Genomic DNA, 22,207 nt, shown 5'->3' with positions numbered 1-22,207 from the left:
AGTAAAGGTATCTTGAAAATACGATGTTGAGTGAAGGGAATTTTGACAATGGTTACCATTCAGAGGATGAAGATGGTGGTGGGAGGAAAATACCATTGGGGAGGGGCACAAAGATTATTTAACTGGATCTATAATGTTCTGTTTCTTTTTAAAAACAGAAGTCAAAAAAAGCAAATATATCAAAATATTAACATTTTTAAAATCAGTGATAGGTATTCATATTATTCTCATTTATTTTGTGTATTTAAAATAGCTCATAAATTAAACAAATAAATTTATGCATATCTAATTGACCTGCCAAAATAGCAATTGTAATGACTACTTGTATTTTAGCTTAAGGAGCCAACATTTCTCCATTTCTCTGTCTCTTTTTTTTTAAAGTTTCTTTTTTTTTTTTTTTTTGAGACGGAGTCTCGCTCTTTTACCCAGGCCGGAGTGCAGTAGCACGATCTCGGCTCACTGCAAGCTCCACCTCCCGGGCTCATGCCATTCTCCTGCCTCAGCCTCCCGAGTAGCTGGGACTACAGGCGCCAGCCACCACGCCCGGCTAATTTTTTGTATTTTTAGTAGAGACGGGGTTTCACCGTATTAGCCAGGATGGTCTCGATCTCCTGACCTTGTGATTCGCCCGCCTCGGCCTTTAATGTTTTTCATGTGTTTTTTGTTTGTTTGTTTGTTTGTTTTGTTTTTGAGATAGAGTCTTGCTCTGTTGCCCAGTCTGGATTACAGTGTCGTGATCTTGGCTCACTGCAACTTCCACCTCCCGGGTTCAAGCAATTCTCGTGCCACAGCCTCCCAACTATCTGGGACTGCAGGTGTGTGCTACCATGCTGATTTTTGTGCTTTTAGTAGAGATGCGGTTTCACCATGTTGGCCAGGGTGGTCTCGAACTCCTGGCCTCAAGTGATCTGCCCACTTTTGCCTCCTAAAGTGCTGGGATTACATGCCAAGAGCTAACATTTCCTCAACTAATCCTTTTAATTTTTATTATCAGGAAATTTATAATTTTTCACATGTATAAACTATGCTGTAATAAACATCTTTGACAACATTGATATTTCTATATCATTCATTCTCAAAAGTATAACTGATATGTCAAAGTGTATTCACTTTCTAAGGTTAATATTTATTGCCAAATTTTCCTTCAGAAGGTAATACCAATTTATACCCCTGTCAGAAGTATATTACCCCTGGCCAAGCATGGTGGCTCACGCCTGTAATACCAGCACTTTGGGAGGCCGAGGCAGGCAGATCGCTTGAGCCCAGGAGTTTGAGACCAGCCTGGGCAACTTGGTGAAACGCTGTGTCTACAAAAAATACAATAATTAACTGAGCATGGGTGTGTAGCTGTAGTGGCTGAGGTAGGAGGATTTCTTGAGCCCAGAACGTCAAGGCTGCAGTGAGCCAAGACTGTGCCACTACACTCCAGCCTGGGCAGCACAGTGAGACCCTATCTCAAAAAAAAAAAAAAAAAGGTGTTGGCAGAATTAGTGTCTCCTGAGGACTCTCTCCTTATCTTGCAGATGGCTGTCTTCTCCCTGTGTCCTCAGATGGTCTTTTCTCTGTGTATGTCTGTGTTTAAATTTCTTTGTCATATAAGGATACTAGTCATTTTGGATTGGAGCTGACCCTAATGATCTCATTTTAACTAACACAGTCAATTCTGAGGAACTAGGGGTTAGGACTTTAACTTATGAATTTGGGGATGACACAATTCAGCCCATAACAATGAATATTTATTCTTGTTTTGTTTTGTTTTTTTAGACGGAGTCTCACTCTTGTTGCCCAGGCTGAAGTGCAATGGCATGATCTCAGCTCACTGCAACCTCCGCCTCCCAGGTTCAAGCGATTCTCTTGCCTCAGCCCTACCCTCTGCCACCCCCGAGTAGCTGGGATTACAGGTGCCCGCCACCACGCCTGGCTGATTTTTTGTATTTTTAATAGAGACGGGGTTTCGCTATGTTGGCCAGGCTGGTCTCGAACTCCTGACCTCAGGTGATCCACCTGCCTTAGCCTCCCAAAGTGCGGGATTACAGGCGTGAACCACCACTCCCAGCCTGTTCTTAAATTTATTATCTAATTTAATTTTTCTTTTCTTTTTTTTGACACATGATCTCTCTCTGTCACCCAATCTGGAGTGTAGTGGCATGATCACAGCTCCCTGCAGCCTTGACCTCTTGGGCTCAAGTGATCCTCCCACCTCAGCCTCCTGAGTAGCTGGGACTACAGGCATGCATCACCATGCCTGCCTAATTTATGTATTTTTTGCGAAGACAGGGCTTCGCCATGTTGCCCAGGCTCGTCTTGAACTGCTGGGCTCAAGCAATCCTCCTACATTGGCCTCCCAAAGGGCTAGAATGGAAACCACCATTGCAAAATTATAACTGAGAAAATTATTACAGTGAAAGAGATCTGACCTGACCAACTCCATCTTCCTTTTAACCTCCAAGCTGTCCTTGTTCATTCCTGAGCGCGGGACGAACTAACTTTGGAGGGAACTTAGTTTATTGTTTAATTTTGAAACAAAGATGATAACAGCCCTTTCCCAAAACAAACCTCCTTCCTGCCTCGGGACTAGGCTGCATTTGTAGGACTAACAAATTAGCCACAAGATTAGAAATTTTGGTTTAGGAGTCATGCAGCTAGAGGCTACAAGATTCTGACCCTCCCCAAATTGCTCCTGGGTAGGCAATATCACTGTTGTAAAACCTAAGATCAGTGCTTGAGATATTTTGCAGACCCTGCACTTGATGGATCAGCTGGCACCACCCAGATCAATCAACTGGTTCATCTGATCTTGTGGCCCCTACTCAAAAACTGACTCAGCACAAGAGGACAGCTTCGACTCTCTATGATTTAATCTCTGACCCAACCAATCAGCGCTCTTGACTCACCGACCCTGACACACCAAATTGTCCTTAAAAACCCCCATCTCTAACTTTTCAGGGAGACCGATTTCAGTGATAATAAAACTCAGGTCTCCTATACAGCCAGCTCTGCATGAATTAAACTCTTTCTGTGTTACAATTCCCCTCTCTTGATAAGTTGGCTTTGTCTAGGTAGCAGGCAACATGAACCCACTGGGCTGTTACATAAGCTTGGTTGTCCATATTTTTGAGTAAATAATACGTATTTTAAAAATTAAATTAAGGCCGGGTGCAGTGGCTCATGACTGTAATCCCAGCACTTTGGGAGGCCGAGGTGGGTGGATCACCTGAGGTCAGGAGTTCAAGACAAGCCTAGCCAACATGGTGAAATCCTGTCTCTACTAAAAGTACAAAAATTAGACGGGCGTGTTGGCGGGCACCTTTAATCCCAGCTACTCAGGAGGCTGAGGCAGGAGAATCACTTGAACCTGAGAGGCGGAGGTTGCAGTGAGCCAAGATCGTGCCATTGCACTCCAGCCTGGGCAACAAGAGCGAAACTCCGTCTGAAAAAATAAATTAAAATACTATTCCTTACTAGCTTTGGGTGACGTTTTTCATGTGAACTTTTTGTGATGGTTCAATGTCTTTTTTTTTTTTTTTTTTAAGACGGAGTTTCGTTCTGTCATCCAGGCTGGAGTGCAGTGGCACGATCTCGGCTCACTGCAAGCTCCACCTCCTGGGTTCACGCCATTCTCCTGCCTCAGTCTCCCAAGTAGCTGGGACTACAGGCGCGTGACACCACGCCTGGCTAATTTTTTGTATTTTTAGTAGAAACGGGGTTTCACTGTGTTAGCCAGGATGGTCTCAATCTCCTGACATCATGATCCACCCGCCTTGGCCTCCCAAAGTGCTGGGATTACAGGCGTGAGCCACCACTCCCGGCCTCGATGTCCTTTTTTATTGAAAGTTCTAGACCAAGTACATTTGTGTTGATTTTAGTTACAAGATGGCTAATTTCATTTTTACTCTTTTCTGAGGTGTGGTGAATGAATCACCTTTGTCTTAACACCAATATGCAACTTTTGACCTTTCCATTTTGAATAGGGCACAAAAAGAGATTTAGTTATCTATCATCCAGTTTTATATTACTCAGCGTGCTCTGTGAAACAGAAAGACTTTAAGGCCCAGGTCTTGTCTATCTAGTTTTTTTCTTTTTTTGAGATGAAAAAAGAGTTTATTTATTATAAACTTTTTGGGCTACTCCAAGATCCAGCCTTACCTGAAGTTCGACACCAGTCCACATTAATTGCTGTGCTATTATCCATTTATTGCCTCTCAGTTCCAAATTCATTCATTACCTACTCTGTGAAAATGGACCTAGGTCTTTTAAATACTGTTCCTTTGTGTGTTGGCACAATGTTAAGCTGTGTCAGTAGTGGAAGCTGGAGAGGCACTACAGGTAGAAGCAACTTTTTTTCCCCTAGTTCAAATGTGCACCCGAGGCAGGCTCCTGCTGCACAGACTGCTTCCCCAGGATCCAGGCCTTGATTCCAGGTTCTGCTTAGCTTTTGAAAAATGCAAGGACTTTTAAAGTGTTGAAATACTAGATACGTTTTATAAGATTAAACAAAATATTACAGTCTGATTTTTGCCTGTCTATAAGGATGGATATTCATTTCACTCTTCAATTCTTCCCCCACTCCTGCTGGCTTCTTAGCAACATCACAGTTCAGAAAATGTTTACACAGTCAATTGCTACACCTTTGATTCCAAGGCAAACCATTCTTTGTAATCTCTAGCATCTAGTGCTGAATGCAAGGTAGAAAGTAATATGTCAACAAATAGTTCTGATGTGGTAAATTTTACTGTGAACCAACTCTGTCAGGTTCAAGGAAAAGCAAGCCTTTGATCTAACAAATTATTTCAGATTGTATTTAGAAACACCAACAACAAAAAGGATACTATCTCAATAAATTCCTTGCCATTCTACAGTGGAAATTTTAATGATGGCATTAAATCAGTTCACTTCTATGGATTTCATCAAACTACGTCATAGCTTATATGATTCCTAGAAGAGTTGTTGAATCCCCATCTCATGGAAGCTTGAGAAAAAAAGTGTAACATCATCTGTTCCTTTCTCATTGCAGATCTGCAGGAAACATGCCATTTTGCAGTACAAATTAAGTGATTCTTTTGTTCATTAAAAGCTTGCCAAAACCGGTAACTGTGATGACTGACCTCTGTTTTAGTCTGTTTTGTGCTGTTATAACAGAATCCATGAGACTGGATAATTTATAATAAACAGAAATTTATTGGCTTACAGTTTTGAAGACTAGGAAGTTCAAGGTCATGGGGCCAGCATCTTGCAAGGGCCTTCTTGCTGCATCATCCCATGGGGGAAAGGCAAAGGGAGGGTGCAAGAGAGCAGGAGAATGAGCTCACAGTGTCAGCCTTTTTATAATTGGCATTAATTCATTCATGAGGTTGGAACTCTCATGACCAAAACACCTCCAATTAGGCCCCACTTCCCAACAGCATTGCATCATTAGGGATTAAGTTTCCAACACATGAACTTTGGGGGACACATTTAAACCACGGCAACCTCCAAGGAGGAAAACATGATGCCTAATGGCAAGGGTGATGGCAATGGTGGTGGTGATCATGGACGACTAAGTTAGAAAAGTATAGATATTTCTCAGTTTACAATGGGGTTATGTCCTGCTAAACCCATCATAAATTGAAAATACCTTAAGTCAAAAATACATTTAATATGCCTAACCTGCTGAGGATCATAGTTTAGCCTAGCTTAACTTAAATGTGCTCAGAATACTTATTACATTAGTCTACCATTGGGCAAAATCATTGAACACAAAGGTTATTTTATAATAGTGTTGAATATCTCATGTAATTTATTGAATATTGTACTGAAAGTGAAAAAAATAATGGTTAGGCCAGGCATAGTGACTCATGCCTATGATCCCAGCAATCTGGGAGGCTGAGGCAGGCAGACTGCTTGAGCCCAGGAGTTTGAGACCAGCCTGGGCAACATGGAGAAACCTAGTCTCTACAAAAAATACAAAAATTAGCTGGGCATGGTGGCATGCACCTGTAGTTCCAGCTACTCTGGAGGCTGAGGTGGGAGGATCACTTGAGCCTAGGAGGTCAAGGCTGCAGTGAGTGCAGTGAGCCATAATCACACCACTGCACTCAAGCTTGGGTGATAGAGCAAAACCCTGTCTCAAAAAAACCAAAACAAAATGAAAACAAAAAACACCAGAATGGTTGTATAGGTACTCAAAGTATGGTTTCTACTGAATGCATATCATTGTTCCACCATAATAAAGCCAAAAAATTATAAATAAAATTAACATAAATCAAGAACTATCTATCTGCATAGTGAATGGATGAAATATACCGTAGATTAAGATGCTACTGCTGAGTGCCGTGGTTCACACCTGTAATCCTGGCACTTTGGGAGGCCGAGGCGGGTGGATCTCTTGAGCTCAGGAGTTCGAGACCATCTTGGGCAACATGGCTGATATGGTGTGGCTGTGTTCCCATTCATATTTCATCTTGAATTTTAATTCCCATAATCTCCATGTGTCGTGAGAGGGGCCCGGTGGGAGGTATTAATAATTGAATCATGGGGGTGGTTTCTCCCATGCTGTTCTCATGACAGTGAGTGAGTTCTCATGAAATCTGATGGTTTTATAAGCATCTGCTGTTTCCCCTTCTTGCACTCATTCTCTCTCCTGCTGCCCTGTGAAGAGGTGTCATCCACCATGATTGTAAGTTTCCTGAGGCCTCCCCAGCCATACAGAACTGTGGGTCAATTAAACCTCTTTTCTTTATAAATTACCCAGTCCTGGATATTTCTTCATAGCAGCCTAAGAATGAACTAACATAATGGCAAAACCCTGGCTCTACAAAAAACACAAAAATTAGTCGGGTGTGGTGGCTTGCATGTGTAGTCCCAGCTACTTGGGAGGCTGAGGAAGGAGAATTGTTTGAGCCCAGGAGGTGGAGGTTGCAGACAGCTGTGATTGAGCCATTGCACTTCACCCTGGATGACAAAGCGAGACCATTTCCAAAAAAAAAAAAAAAAACCTACAAACAAATTGAGTTGCCATCAATAAGACATTAAATTGTGTGGGTTGTTTTTTGTTGTGGTTTTTTTTTTTTTTTTGAGACAGGGTCTTGCTCTCTCATCCAGGCTGGAGTGCAATGGCTCCATCTCGGCTCACTCAGCCTCCCTCCTGGGTTCAAGCAATTATCATGCCTCAGCCTCCCTAGTAGCTGGGACTACAGGCACACACCACCATGGTCAGCTAATTTTTGTATTTTTTTTAAGTAGAGATGGGGTTTTACAATGTTGGCCAGGCTGGTCTTAAACTCCTGACCTCGTGTGATCTGCCCGACTTGGCCTCCGAAAATGCTAGGATTACAGGTGTGAGCCACTGTGCCCAGCCAACATTTACTTATTTGTAAAAATCCAAATGCTGGCATTGTCCAGGAAAATCTAACAAGTTTATTTATAATTGTTATAAAGGTGAATTGCTGACACTTGTTTAATAAAACATTTTGATTTGCCTCAGTGCTTTATATTTCCACATTCATATTAACAATTTGCACACAAGTGAAAATGGTAAAACTGTCAATATCTGATTTCTATCCCCTATTTTTCCACTTGCATTTATATACTTAGGTACTTTTTGACCCCATGAGGAAAAAATATCAAACATTCAGAACCACCACTAACAGGAAGATGAGAGGATTTTTCATTTGTTTGTTTTGAGAATGAAATGTTTCCTTTCATAGTGGATTCTTTTTTTTTTTTTTTTTTTCCTTTTGAGATAGGGTCTTGTTCTGTCACCCAGGCTGGAGTGCAGTGGTGTGATTTTAGCTCACTGCAATCTTGAACTTCTGGCCTCAAGCCATCCTCCTGCCTCAGCCTCCCAAGTACCTGGGACCACAGCTGCATGCCACCAAGCCTGGCTATTTTTTAAAAATTATTTTTAGTAGAGAAGAGGTCTTGCTATGTTGCTCAGGCTGATCTTAAACTCCTGAGCTCAATTGATCCTCCTGGCTCCACCTCCCAAAGTGCTGGGATTACAGGTGTGAGCCACCACACTCAGCCATAGTAGATTCTTAAACATATTCTCAATCTATGTAGCATGCTAGCTGGATGTCCTTAGTCATAACTGTTATACTTTGGGCTGGGTGTGGTGGCTTGTGCCTGCAATCCCAGCTAAATGGGAGGCTGAGCCTGGAGAATTGCTTGAGCCCAGGAGTTCAAGGCCAGACTGGGCAACATAGCAAGACCCCTCTCTCTAAATAATTTATTTTAATTAGCCAGGCCTGGTAGTGTGTGTCTGTAATCTCGGCTTCTCGGGAGGCTAAGGGAGGAGGATTACTTGGCCCAGGAGTTCAAGGTTGCAGTGAGCTATGATCACGCCACTGCACTCCAGCTTGGGTGACACAGCAAAACCTTGTCTCTAAAAATATAAATAGAAATGAAATATAAAAACAAACAAAAAAACACTGTTACACATTTGATACAGAGAGCACCCAGGGTGGAAGTCCCACATGATAGACCACACTTGCTTCCTACAATAGACCTCACTTGCTTCCAATAGCTGTGCTCTGGCAACACAAATCTGTTTTGAGGTCCTAAGCAATTTCTAATATCAGGTACTGGAATGAAAGTTTGCAAATCAGAAATTTGGTGGACTTTTGATAACATCTAATTTCATGGAGTGCCACAGTATCAAGCCTGTAATGCTAAGGTTTCTTCATTTCTCCAGTAGAGGGCGCACTCTTGGGAAAGGCATTTGTAGCCAGATGTTTTCCGGGTGCCAGCTTTGCAGGAGCCATGGTAAGTAGGAGACACCTCCTGACTTACCTTCCTTCTTTGGCTGGAGCTCAGCAAGATAGAGGTGCTGGTGTTAGAGAGTAGCAACTGTGTGGTGGCTGCTCAACTTATTTAGTAAATGTTATTTTTAGACAGTACATTTTATGTCAGGATTCAATTCTGTTAAGTCACAATGTAGCAGTATGATCTGCACCACTGCTCCAGATGGAAACATTGCTTTACATTTTTTCTTTCCCTTTCTCTTTCTTTTTTATTTTTTTGACACAGGGTCTCAATTTGTCCCCCAGGCTGGAGTGTAGTGGCATGATATTGGCTCACTGCAGCCTAGACATCTTGGGCTCAAGGGATCCTCCCACCTCAACCTCCTGAGTAGCTGGGACTACAGCCACACCCCATGCCTGGCTAATTTTCGTAGAGACGGGGGTCTCGCCATGGTGCTCAGGTGGTCTTGAACCCCTGGGGTCAAGCGATTCTCCCGCCTTGGCCTCCCAAAGTGCTGGAATTACAAACATGACCCACTACGCCCAGCTTACACTTTAAACTATTTATTTTCCATTTATTTTATCAACCAATATGTATTTAGTAACAACCCTGTGCCAGACATGGTATTAGCTCTGGTGACACAGTAATGAAGATGGACAAAGTCTGTTGTCATGGAGTGTATATTCTGGAGGGGGATTGTGACAGCGAATAATCATGTAAATAAGATGGTGATGATTGGGATGGGGGCTATAAGGGATTAAGCACTGAGAATCAAAAGAAAGAATGACTGTTGATGTTATACAGATTATGCAGCCATAGAGAAGGCAATGTTGGGACTCAGAAAAGTGATACCCCAAAATATGGTGTTTTGGTATACTGAACTAAAAGAAGCAGCCTCGAGGTCTCTCTGACACCCCTCCAGCCTCCACTAACATTTTGTCTCTCCCAAGGCACAGGATGAGGCTCTTCTCTGATATTCCTTTATCACCTTTAAGACTGGACCCACAAAGAAAACACAATTGCCTTCCATCCCCTCTCCGAAATCTCATTACCTATCACAGAAAAGAAGACTGAGTAATGTAACCACACCTGGATGAATTTTTTCACAAAACAATGTCTGCCTTTCAGGCTCATTCAAATTCTAAAGAGAATAATTTACAGATTAATTCCTGTCTCCCAGGTTCATTCATTTCCCCTAAAAATCATTTGCTGCCCCTCAAAATTGTTACACCCTCAACTCCCCTTCCCCTGTGAACAAGAGTATGTAAGCAACTGGACCTCATTTGGGTTATTGGGTAATCCTACCCCTGCAATTCCCTCATGTTTATGCATGTTAAATAAATTTTGTATGCCTTTTTCTGCTTTTTAATCTGCCTTTTGTCAGTTCATTTTGTAAACCACAAATAAAATTCTAAGGCCCACCAACCAACCATCTGAATAGACCCCCTCCTCTCAGCCAGGGCACTCCAACATTAACCTGAAAACCTGGTGCAAGCCATGATAGGAAGAGAGGGTGGGACATGCCTCATTATACCCTCCTCCCTTTTGGAATTCAGAAAAAGTTGACCAGCATGTACAATCAACACAGACTTTAAGTCTAGTAAGAAACACTTACAATCTGTTTTCTCCAAAGTCTGTTACCTGGAGGCTTTCTCAGCATGATAAAACTTTGATTTCCACAACCTCTTATTGTAACCCAAATATTCCTTTCTATTGATAGTAGTTCTTTCAACCAATTGCCAATCTAAAATATTTTAAATGTACCTATAACCTGGAACCCCTCCTCCCCTCTCTGCCCACTTGGAGTTGTCCCACCTTTCTGGACTGAACCAATGTATACCTTACGTGTATTTGATTGATGTCTCATGTCTCCCTAAAATGTATAAAACTAGGCTGTACCCCGACCACCTTGGGCACATGTTCTCAGGGTCTCCTGAGGGCTGTGTCATGGGCTGTGGTCACTTCTATTTGGCTCAGAATAAATCTCTTAAATATTTTACAAAGTTTCACTCTTTTCATCAACAATTTTCAACAAACCCTTAATAGGATGACGGACGTTTTCCCTTGGGCCCTCTACAATCATACAGGTGGGTGATGTGTGAGCTTTGCCATGATCTTACTGGCGTGCTATGAGTTGCTGAGAAATTACTGAAGAAATTAATGGCCTACAAAAGTGATATGAAAATTATTTTAAACTGAAAATGCCTGTACAACCAGCAGCTACAGAAATAAACATTATCCAAACTTAAGCAGGGCCTCCTGAAAATACAGATGTCTTTAGCTCCCCCACCCACCAAAGGAGTTTCCTGTTCGGGAGAATACTGAAGTGTGAATTCAGCTAGCTATTAACATCAGAAAAGCCAAACAGTACCTTTCATTCTTCCCCTTTGAAGTTTTAACTCCTCCCTGTTTTGTTCAGTTGACATAAAAACATTTACCTCTGGCTACTTATCCGGTTACTCCTTACTGAGTAATAAGTGCATGTATAAATAATTCTTGTTCTGTTCATCCATCTATTGTCAGTTAATCTTCAGGCCCCCAAGCAATTGAAACTAGTGGGTAGAGGAAAATTTTCCTTCCAACACTACACTGTGATACATACTCAGGTGGGTAAAAAAAGACTAGGGCACATTTTGTTGAATATTTGTCATACTTCATTTACTGCAGAGATGGCATTTTTATGTCCATAACCTCTGAATTATAATTTTGAAGAAGGCACTGAGGTAGGATTACATTTATTTCACCCACAGTTATTAAAGCAAATAATTTCATGAGCTTCATAAATAACTATAAATTATTTCAAAGAAAACATTTCTTAACTCATTGTTTAGATTTAAGGCAGATAAGTGACACATTTTTTATCATATCTTCTTTTTTTCTGAGACAGAGTCTGGCTCTGTCACCCAGGCTGGAGTGTGGCACAATCTTGGCTCACTGCAACCTCCATCTCCCAGGTTCAAATGATTCTCCTGCCTCAGCCTCCCAAGTAGCTGAGATTACAGGTGCCCACCACCACACCCAGCTAATTTTTTGTATTTTTAGTAGAGACAGGGTTTCACCATGTTAGCCAGGCTGGTCTTGAACTCCTGACTTCAAGTGATCCACCCGCCTCAGCCTCTCAAAGCGCTGGGATGACAGGCGTGAGCCACTGCACCCAGCCAGATCATATCTTCTTAATTCCTAAGTATCACAAACAAGCTTTTTCATCTTATTCAAAACTTAAAATTAAAAGAAGAATTTATGCCATAGTGTTAGTTAAATACATAGTGAGACTGGAGAGTTCCCTGGATCCCTTCGTGGGACTTGCAACAGGGGTGTGGCTCGCTTACTCAGCCCCCCACTCAAACCCCTTGCAGGAGGGGGAGCGTGGAGGCAAGCAGGTGCCAAGGCTGGGGCAAGCACTTCTGGGCTCTGGCCCTATGGCAGCATCTAGGGGTGTGTTACAATTAATGCTCTTTTAGCAGTTGCCATTCATGGATGGCTAAGTGTTAACTGGCTCAGAGGAGAGTCAGCACGACAGCATTTTACTCTCTGCCCTCTTGGTATCCTGGTCCTTGTCTGGCATCCAGGAAGAATCAGGTCACATGGACTTGAAGGATGGTGAATGCAGAGGTTTTATTGAGTGAAGGAGGTGGCTCTTAGTGGGATGGGCAGCTGGAAAGGGGATGGAGTGGGAAGATAATCTTCCCCTGGAGTTCGGCCGTCCCCGGCCAAACTCATCTCGACAGTCAGATGCTTCTTCTCTTCTTTCCTTCTCTGCCATGACACTCTGCTTGTCTGTAAGTGGAATTTGAGGTTTTTATGGGTATGGGATGGGGGGTATGATGGGCCAGGGTAGTTTTGGAAAAAGCAACATTGGAGTGGGAAAACAGGGATGTGAAGTTCTCATTTAGGGCTGTGGGCCCAGGCTTGTGGGTAGGGCCTTTGCCAGGGAACTGCCCTCTTCTATTCAGTATTTCCCTGCCTCCTGTCCATATCAATAATAGTTGGCTGCTGCTTCAGCCCCTGTGATTACCAGGAAGCATGAGAGCAATCTTGGCAGTGGAACAAAAAAACATTGAATAATGATTTGTGGGCACACCATACAAAATCACAATGGAAAGACAAACAGGAAGTCTCAGGGTTTTGGGTTTTTCTTGTGTTTTCTGGGGATGGAGGGGGCCCAAGCGTTGTGTAATTAGTTGTCAATAACTTCCTTTGTGAATTCTACATGTGGAAGATCTGTTTCACATGTGCTTTGGCATTGAATAGTTATTTTATTGATGCTTTGTTAAAACAAAGATAGGATCCCATTTTATATCTGGTTATGTAAATAGAAAACTGTACACACTGCCCTACTCTTGCTTTTCATGGGAGGGAAAATGGCTTCCCTCTACCCTTCTAGGTTCTTTGGCTAGGCCATGAATTAAATTGACAGATGATAAATTAACAAAAGAAAAATCATCTTAATTACATATGTATGCATAGGACTCTGACAAATATGTGAGACTTAATTCCAGCTCCCACTAGCCATCCTGTCCCACCTAAGGTGGGGGGAAAAATCCAAGGGGCAGAGACAGTTTGTGAAGTTCACCGTCAAGGTCAGGTGTGGTGACTCATGCCTGTAATCCCAATACTTACCAAGACTGAGACAAGTGGATTGCTTGAGCCCAGGAATTCAAGACCAGCCTCAGCAACATGGTGAAACTCTGTCTCCACAAGAAATACAAAAATTAGCCAGGTATGTGGTGAGTGCCTGTAGCCCCAGCTACACAGGAGGCTGAGGTGGAAGTATCACCTGAGCCTAGGAAATCAAGGATCAGTAAGTCATGATCGTGTCACTGCACTCCAGCCTGGGCAACAGAATGAGACTCTGTCTCAAGGAAAAAAAAAAGTTCACAGCTAAAGGGCACATAAAGGCTTACTAAATGACTCAGACCTAATTATAGTGCCAGAGGCATTTAAAGGAGAGCAACTCCATCTTGAATACGAGCTACGTAAAATAAAGCCCAGACCTGCTTGGCTGCCATCCCAGGAGGTTAGGCATTCTTATTCACAGGATAAGACTGGAGGTCAACAGGACTGGTATCACATGTCAGAGGTTGCAAAGACCCTACTGATGAAACAGGATGTGGTAAAGAAGCCAGCCAAAACCCACCGAAACCAAGATGGAGATGAAAGTGACCTCTGGTTGTCCTCACTTCTCATTATATGTTCGTTATAATGCATTAGCATGCTAAAAGACACTCCCACTAGCACCATGACAGTTTACAAATGCCATGGCAACTTCTGGAAATCACCCTACATGTTCTAAAAAGGCGAGGGACCCTCAGTTTCTGAAACTCTTCATCCTTTTTCTGGAAAACTCATGAATAATCTACCCCTTGTTTATCATATAATCAAGAAATAACCATAAAAATAGTCAACCAGCAGCCCTCTGGTTGCTCTGCCTATGGAATAGCCATTCTTTTGTTTCATTACTTCTCTTTAAACTTGCTTTTTACTTTACTATGTGGACCACCCTGAATTATTTCTTGCATGACATCTAAGAACCCTCTCTTGGGGTCTGGACTGGGACTGCTTTCTGGTAACGATAGGACCATAGAACGCTTCTCCTCCCCTCAAACCTTACCAGCACATCACTAAAGGTGTACTTTTTGTTGTTTTGTTGAAAGGTGTCATTCAGCAAAAAATGACAAGGCACACTAAAAGGCAAAACAGAATTTGAAGAGACTGAGGATGCATCAGAATCAGACTAGATATGGCAGTGATGTTGATATTACCAGATTGTGAATTTAAAACAACTATGATTAACATAGTTAAGGTTCTAATTGAGAAAGTAGGCAGAATTCAAGAACAGACAGTCAATATAAGCAGAAAGATGGAAATTCCAAGTAAGAATCAAAGACAAATGTTAGAAATCAAAAACATTGTAACAGGACTGAAGAATGCCTTTGATGGGCTTATTAGTAGATTGCACATGGCTGAGGAAAAAATCACTGATCTTGAGAATGTGTCAATAGAACCTTCCAAAACTGAAAAGCAAAGAGAAACAAAAAAGACTGGACAAAAAAACCCAGAATATCCAAGAACTGTGAGACAAGTACAAAAGGTGTAGCATACATGTTATGGGAATTCCAGAAGGAGAAGAAAGATAGAAAAGTATAGAAGAAATATTTTAAGCAATAAAGACATGAGACTTTCCACAAATTAATGTCAGACATCAAACTACATATGCTGGAAGCTCAGAGTACATCCAGCAGGATAAATGCCAAACAAACAAACAAACAAACAAAACCCTAGGCATATCATATGCAAACTGCCAAAAATCAAAGACAAAGAAATATCTTGAAAGAAGCCACAGGAAAAAACACTTTACCTATAGAGGAGAAACATAAAATTTACAACCAACTTCTCCTCAGAAACCACACAAGCAAGAAGAGTGTTCTATTTTTCTGTAATTTCATCTTAACATCTCTTTCTGGAGAATGGCAGTAAACTCCTGTCCTCTCTCACATGGCTCCAGGAGATTTGGTTGTGACTATTTACAATGTGTCTTTCATGAGATACTTCTTTAGCCTGACAAACAGCTGGATGTCTAAGTGTCTGACCTGTGACCAGGTGTCCCACTCACAGGAAACTTGTTTATAGTGACAGATATCCTTATGGCTCTTGTCTGACCTGTGTCCAGTTTATTTCTACCAAAATAGCCATTCTTCAGAAAAGCCCTGGCCAGGAAAGAAGTTAGGTTTAGATGTGTCATTCAGCTGAGACACAAAGAAAGTAATTCAAACAAAACATGAAATAACACAAGTAGTATATTACTTTCAGATCCCAGAGAGAAGACAGCAGCATGCCCCATGGGGCCAACAGGAAGTAGGGAGCTATTTGGGACGTGTACACTCAATCAGCAGGCAAGGAGCAAGAGAGAGAATGAGGAACCCATGGGCTGAAGCCTTTATTGGGGTCTAGGGCATTATCCAGGCAGGTTTCCCTTGGGAAGTTCTAATTAGTGGGTTTAGAGGAAGTAGATACAAGTTCATGAAATCATGCTGTGACTGAGAAGTGGTCACTGTGGCATATCTGCACAATCAGTGCAGTAGGGGGTTCAGCAAGGTGAGTCAAGTAGGTTGTATCTAGCTGTCTGATAGGGAGGTGGTCACCAGGAAGCAGTCGTATAAAGCAGATATCTGGATCAACCCCACTGAGGAACTGGGATGAAGTAGAGAACCAGAATCTGTGTCAACGGTGACTAAGGCCTGCTTCCAATATGAGAAAATTAAACCTGTGTTCAAAATGGATGCTGAGGCAACATAAAATTGTAAGAAATCACTACAAAGAGAGTGAAGTGAAATATTTAAAGTGGTGAGAGAAAAAAACTCCCAACTAGAATTGTGTATCCTGTGAAATTCTTCTTCAAAAGTGAAGTAGAAATAAAGACTTTCTGAGACCAACAAACACTAAGGAAATTTGTTGCTAGTAGATCTGCCTTGTAAGAAATATTAAGGAAATTCTTCACATAGAAGAAAAATAATGTAGGTCAGAAATGTGGATCTACACAGGGAAAGATAGAGTATCAGAGAAGAATAAGTTAAGGTAAATAAAAACTTAAAAAATTTTTAATTGGTCTAACATAACATTTTGTTTCAAATAATAATGGCAAAATGTATTTGATTGGGTGTATATACATATACTTATGCTTATGTATGCTTCTGCTCACTAAGAAAATGTAAGCATTCATTAAGTGAAATGCACTACACAATAATACCAGGGACAGGAGGGAAGACTTAAAAATATTTTGTTATTATAAAGTACTTGCACTACCTATAAAGCAGTATAGTGTTAACTGAAAGTGGACTTCAGTTAGTTGTAAATGTATATTGCAAACTGTATAGCAACCAAAAAATTATTTTTTAAAAGAAGCATACTTGGCCAGACATGGTGGCTCATGCCTGTAATCCCAGCACTTTGGGAGGTCAAAGTGGGCAGATCACTGGAGGCCAGGAGTTTGAGAACAGCCTGGCCAACATGGTGAAACCTTGTCTCTACTAAAAATACAAAAATTAGCTGGGTGTGGAGGCATAGGCCTGTAGTCCCAGCTACTCAGGAAGCTGAGGTAGGAGAATCGCTTTAACCCGGGAGGTGGAGGTTGCAGTGAGCCAAGATCATGCCACTGCACTCCAGCCTGGGCCACAGAGCAAGACTCTGTTAAAAAAAAAAAAAAGTATAATTGATGAGTTAAAAAGGGAGAGAAAATGAAATCATATAAAATGCTCAATTAAAATCACAAATGGGCTGAGTGCATTGGGTCACACTTATAATCCCAGCACTTTGGGAGGCTGAGGCAGGTGGATGGCTTGAGCCCAGGATTTCAAGACCAGCCTAGGCAACACAGCGAGATACTGTCTCTACAAAAAATACAAAAATTAGCCAGGCATGGTGGCATATGTGTGTAGTTTCAGCTATGGGGAAGGCTGAGGCAGGAGGATCACTTGAGCTCAGGAGGTTAAGGCTGCAGTGAGCCATGATCATGCCACTGCACTCCAGCCTGGGCAACAGAGTGTGACCCCGTCTCAAAAGATAATAATAAAAAATTTCAAAAACAAACAAAAAAAAACCCCAAAATGGCAGGGAAAAAGTGGAAGTCAAAAACAGGAACAAGGAATAAAGACAATGAATAGAAAAGAGTGACAAATATTATAAATATTCATCCATTTATATCAATAATCACTTTAATATCAATGGTCTAAATACACCAATTAAAATACAGAGATTGTCAGAGTGGATTAAAAAACAAGACTCAACTATATGTTGTCTATGTAGAAACCCACATTAAATGTAAAGACATATATAGATTAAAAGTAAAGGGATGGAGAAAGATATTCCACACTAACACTAATCAAAAGGGAGTGGGAGCAGCTATATTTATTTCTAACAGAGCAGACATCAGAGTAAGGAAAATTATCAGGGATAAAGCATGGCATTATATAATGGATAAAGGGCTCAATTTTCAAGAAGACATAACAATCCATAGTGTATATGTGCCTAACAACAAAGTTGTAAAATATGTGAGGCAAAAACTGATAGGAATACAATGAGAAACAGATGAATCCACTGTTATACTTGGAGACTACAGTATCTCTCTAACAGAACTCAACAGCACCATCAATGGGGTATAATTGACATTTCTAGACTGCTTTACCCAACAATAGCAGAATACACATTCTTCTCAGACTCAAACGGAACAAGATAGATAACATTCTGGGTCCTAAAACACACCTTAAAAAATGTTATTAGTTTTTTATTTTTTTAAACTTTTTTTATTATTTAAAAATAGAGACAAGGTCTTGCTATGTTGCCCAGGCTAGTCTTGAACTCCTGGGCTGAAATAATCTGCCTGCCTTGGCCTCCCATAGTGCTGGGATGACACGCCTGAGCCACCGCACCCAGCCTTAACAAATTTTATTTTAATTAATTAATTAATTAATTAATGTTTTTGAAGAGAGTTTTGTTCTTGTCACCCAGACTGGAATGTAATGGCACAATCTCAGCTGACTGCAACCTCTGCCTCCTGGGTTCAAGCGATTCTCCTGCCTCGGCCTCCAGAGTACCTGGGATTACAGATGCCTGCCACCATGACAAGCTAATTTTAGTATTTTTAGCAGAGATGGGGTTTCATCATGTCGGTCAGGCTGGTCTCCAACTCCTGACCTCTGGTGATCCACCCACCTCGGCCTTCCAAAGTGCTGAGATTACAGGCATGAGCCACCGTGCCCAGCCCAAATTTTAAATATTATAAATCATCCAATATATTATTTCAGGTCACAGTGGAATTAAACTAGAAACCAGTAACAGAAAGATAGCTAGAAAATCCCAAAATACTTGGAAATTAAACCATACTCTAAATAACACATTGGTCAAAGAAGAAATCTCAAGAAAAATTTTAAAATATTTTGAAGTAAATTAAAATAAAACCACAACTTATCAAAATTTGTGGATGCAGTGAAAATAGTACTTAGAGGGAAATTTAGGGCATTGAATGCATATATTGGATAGGAAAAAATATCTAAAATCAGTCATCTAAGCTTCCACTTTAAGAAACTAGAAAAAAAAAGGGCAAATTAAATCCCAAGCAAGCAAACGAAAAGAAATAATAAAAATTAGACCAGAAATCAATAAAAATCAGCCAGGTGCGGTGGCTCATGCCTGCAATTCCAGCACTTTGGGAGGTCGAGGCAGGTGGATCACCTGAGGTCAGCAGTTCGAGACCAGCCTGGGCAACGTGGTGAAATTCCGTCTCTACTAAAAACACAAAAATTAGCAGGGCATGGTGGCACCCGCCTGTAATCCCAGCTACTCAGGAGGCTGAGGCATGAGAATCACTTGAACCCAGGAGGCAGAGTTTGCAGTGAGCCGAGATTGCACCACCGCACTCTGGCCTGGGTGATACAGCAACACTCTGTTCACCTCCCCACAGTCCAAAAAAGAAATCAATAAAAACAAAAACAGAAAATCAATAGAGAAAATAAATGAAACCAGATGCAGTTTCTTTGATAAAATCAATAAGCCTCTAGCCAGGCTAACCAAGAAAAAAAGGGAGACACACACACAACTTAATAACATCAGAAATAAGAGAGGGGACATCACTACAAATCCTGGGAGCACTATAAGAATCATAAAGAAATATGAAACTCTCTATGTCTACAAATCTTATAATTTAAGTAAAATAGACTAATTCCTTAAAGACACGTTCGCCAAAACTCACGCAGAAGAAATATACATTCTGAATAAGTCTATATTTATTAAAGAAATTGAACGATTATAACCTTCGAAAACAAAAAACACCAGGCCCAGATAAATTCACCAGTGAATTCTTCTAAATATTTAAGAAAGAAATCATACTAATTTTCTATAATCTCTTTCAGAAAATAGAAGTAAAGAGGCCAGGCATGGTGGCCCACACCTGTAATCTCAGCACTTTTGGAGGCTGAGGTGCGTGGATCACTTCAGGTCAGGAGTTTAAGACCAGCCTGGCTAACATGGTAAAACCCCGTCTCTACTAAAAATTACAAAAATTAGCTGGGTGTCATGGCACACTCCTGTAATCCCAGCTACTTGGGAGGCTGAGGCAGGAGAATTGCTTGAACCTGGGAGGCAGAGGCTGCAGTGAGCCAAGATTGTGCCACTCTACACTATAGCCTGGGTGACAGAGTGAGACTCCATCTAAAAAAAGAAGAAGAAAAGAAAATAGAAGCGGAGGAAGTGGTTTCTAACTCATTCTATGAGACCAGCATTATCCTAATACCAAAACTAAAGATATTTCAAGAAAACTACAGACCAGTATCTCATGAATATAGATGCAAAAATTCTGAACAAAATATTAGCAAGTTAAATCCAACAATGTGTAAAAAGATCCTTTGAACTGAGGCTGCAAGAAAAAAAAATTATATACATGACCAAGGAAATTTATTCCAGGTATGTAAGCCTGGTTCAATGTTTGAAAATTAATGATTAATAATTCATCATTTCAACAGACTGAAAAAGAAAAAAACATGATCATATTAATAGGTGCAGAACAATTATTTGATAAAACCAATACCCATTCATGACAAAAACTCAGCAAATTAGGAATAAAAGGGAACTTCTTCAATAGAATAAAGAACATTTACAAAAACACCTCACAGCTAATGATGAAAAATTAGAAGCTTTCCCAGAGCAGGAGCAGGTCAAAGATTTCCCCTCTTACCACTCCCTTTTAAAATCATACTTGGAAGACCTAACTAATGCAGTAAGGAAAGAAATAGAAATAAAAGGTATGCAGATTGAGAAGGAAGAAGTAAAGCTGTCTTTGTTTGCAGATGATCTGAACATTTATGTAGAAAATCCATAAGAATAAACCACCACAACAAAAGATTCCTGGAACTAATAAATAAGTATAGCAAGGTTGCAGGATACAAGATTAACACACAAAATTTGATTCCTTTCTGGTATATCAGCAATTAACCAGTGGAATTAGAAACTTAAAACATAATATCAATACCATTTATATTAACACCCCAAAATATGGAATACTTAGGTATGAATCTAACAAAATATGTACAAGATCTATATGAGAAAAACTACAAAACTCTGATGAAATAAATCAAAGAAGAACTAAATAAATGAAGAAGTATTCCATGTTCAAGGATTGGCAATTCAATATTGTTAAGATGTCCGTTCTTCTCAATGCGATCTATAGATTCAACAGAATACCAACCAAATTCCCAGCAAGTTATTTTGTGATATTGACAAACTGATTCTAAAGTTTATATGGAGACACAAAAGACCCAGAATAGCCAACATAATCATGCATGAGTGTTAGTCAGAGGACTGACACTACCTGACTTCACGATTTACTATAAAGCTACAGGATTTACTAAAAGTAATCAAGACATAGTAGTGTTGATGAAAAAGTGGACAAATAGATCAATAGAACAGAACAGAGAGGCAGATATAGAGCCAAATAAATAAGTGAATTTATCTTTCACAAAGGAGCAAAGGAGAAAATGGACAAGAGTGTTCAAGAAATGCTGCTGGAACAACTGGACATCTACATGCAGGAAAAAAAAAAAGAATCTAGACATAGATTTTATACTCATGCCCAAAATTAGTTCAAAATGAGAAAAATTATTATAATATATAAATCCTATTTTAGAAATTTGAAGTGTAAATGCAGTGCAGTAGTGTGGCAATAGAGAACACTGACCCAGAAGCTAAAAAAAAAAAAAAATTAACTCAAAATGGATCATTTTGTAAAATGCAAAACTATAAAATTCCTAGAAGATAACATAGGAGAAAATCTAGATGACCTTGTGTATGGGAATGACTTTTTATTTTATTTTTTGAGATGGTGTCTTTCTCTGCTGCCCAGGCTGAAGTGCAATGGCACAATCTCAGCTCACTGCAACCTCTGCCTCTGGGGTTCAAATGATTCTGGTACCTCAGCCTCCTGAGTAGCTGGAATTACAGGCATGAGCCACCATGCCCGGCTAATTATTGTATTTTTAATAGAAACTGGATTTTGCCATGTTGGTCAGGATGGTCTCTAACTCCTGGCTTCAAGTGATTCACCTGGCTCAGCCTCCCAGAATGCTGGGGTTACAGTCATGAGCCACTGTGCCTGGCCAGAACTCTTAAAACTCTACAAGAAGAAAGTGAACAACCTGATGATTTTTTCCTTTTTTGAGATGGAGTCTCGCTCTGTTGCCCAGGCTGGAGTGCAGTGGCACAATCTCGACTCACTGCAACCTTCGCCTCCTGGTTTCAAGCAATTCTCCTGCCTCAGCCTCCTGAGTAGCTGGGACTACAGGTGCATGCCACCACACCCGTGAGCCACCACGCCTAGCCAATTTTTCTTTTTTCTTTCTTTTTTTTTTTTTTTTTTTGAGACAGGGTCTTGCTCTGTTGCTTAGGCTGGAGTGCAGTGGCACAATCATGGCTCACTGTAGCCTTGATCTCCTAGGCTCAA

The 22,207-nt window shown here is 40.8% G+C and overlaps 1 protein-coding gene and 1 long non-coding RNA gene across 8 annotated transcripts in view; one reads left to right on the top strand and one right to left on the bottom strand.

Annotated features, from left to right (window-relative positions):
• LOC134728578 (uncharacterized) overlaps positions 1 to 2,562 on the top strand; it is a 33,076-nt gene extending 30,514 nt beyond the window's left edge. The window contains exon 3 of the long non-coding RNA XR_010109144.1: positions 1,765 to 2,562. This is a non-coding gene — a long non-coding RNA (uncharacterized LOC134728578). The remainder of the gene's footprint in view (positions 1 to 1,764) is intronic.
• The window catches only part of GCNT1 (glucosaminyl (N-acetyl) transferase 1), a 114,089-nt gene that overhangs the window by 80,011 nt on the left and 11,871 nt on the right, over positions 1 to 22,207 (bottom strand). Inside the window, exon 2 of one of the 7 annotated variants that reach the window (XM_055091911.1) lies at positions 13,342 to 13,409. The exons of 5 other annotated variants lie outside the window; for them this stretch is intronic. The gene's annotated coding sequence lies outside the window, so the exon portion shown is untranslated. Of the gene's footprint in view, positions 1 to 8,769; positions 8,856 to 13,341; positions 13,410 to 22,207 lie in introns of those variants that run through there. One more of the 7 variants, XM_003811468.4, reaches the window with a different exon arrangement.

The sequence above is a fragment of the Pan paniscus genome, chromosome 11 (genome assembly GCF_029289425.2).
Source record: "Pan paniscus chromosome 11, NHGRI_mPanPan1-v2.0_pri, whole genome shotgun sequence".
NCBI lineage: Eukaryota > Metazoa > Chordata > Mammalia > Primates > Hominidae > Pan > Pan paniscus.
This window is presented reverse-complemented; position numbering and strand designations above follow the sequence as displayed.